This window comes from Buceros rhinoceros, unplaced genomic scaffold (assembly GCF_000710305.1).
Source record: "Buceros rhinoceros silvestris isolate BGI_N320 unplaced genomic scaffold, ASM71030v1 scaffold29487, whole genome shotgun sequence".
Lineage (NCBI taxonomy): Eukaryota > Metazoa > Chordata > Aves > Bucerotiformes > Bucerotidae > Buceros > Buceros rhinoceros.
The window spans coordinates 2,300-2,628 of NW_010422045.1; the positions used below are offsets into that span (position 1 = coordinate 2,300).

Here is a 329-nt window from a genome sequence, read left to right on the forward strand (position 1 = left end):
GTGGTAGGCTGTAAAGGAAAGCCGTGACTAGGGAAACAAAAAAGGTGAAATGGAAACCAATATACTGAAACGTATTGTACCAACAACCTGCACATGCAAAGTTTGTTCTTTCACTGAAAACCTGAAAGACCAGAGACTACTTCTAGGGCACCCTACTGGCTACTACGCAAATAGAAGATAGTTTTTTGCACCTCTTGCTCTCAGTCGCAAAAGAGGAAGTTGTGAGAGATCAATCACCCATTTACCACTGGCAAATCAGCACAGTTGAGAACAGATGCAAATACAACACAATACAATGCTGTAGATCAGAGAAGAGGTTTACCGGCATT

At 41.9% G+C, this 329-nt stretch overlaps 1 protein-coding gene across 1 annotated transcript in view; it reads right to left on the reverse strand.

Moving 5' to 3' along the window:
- LOC104496753 (kelch-like protein 20) overlaps window positions 1-329 on the reverse strand; it is a 15,599-nt gene that overhangs the window by 1,726 nt on the left and 13,544 nt on the right. The window lies entirely within an intron of this gene.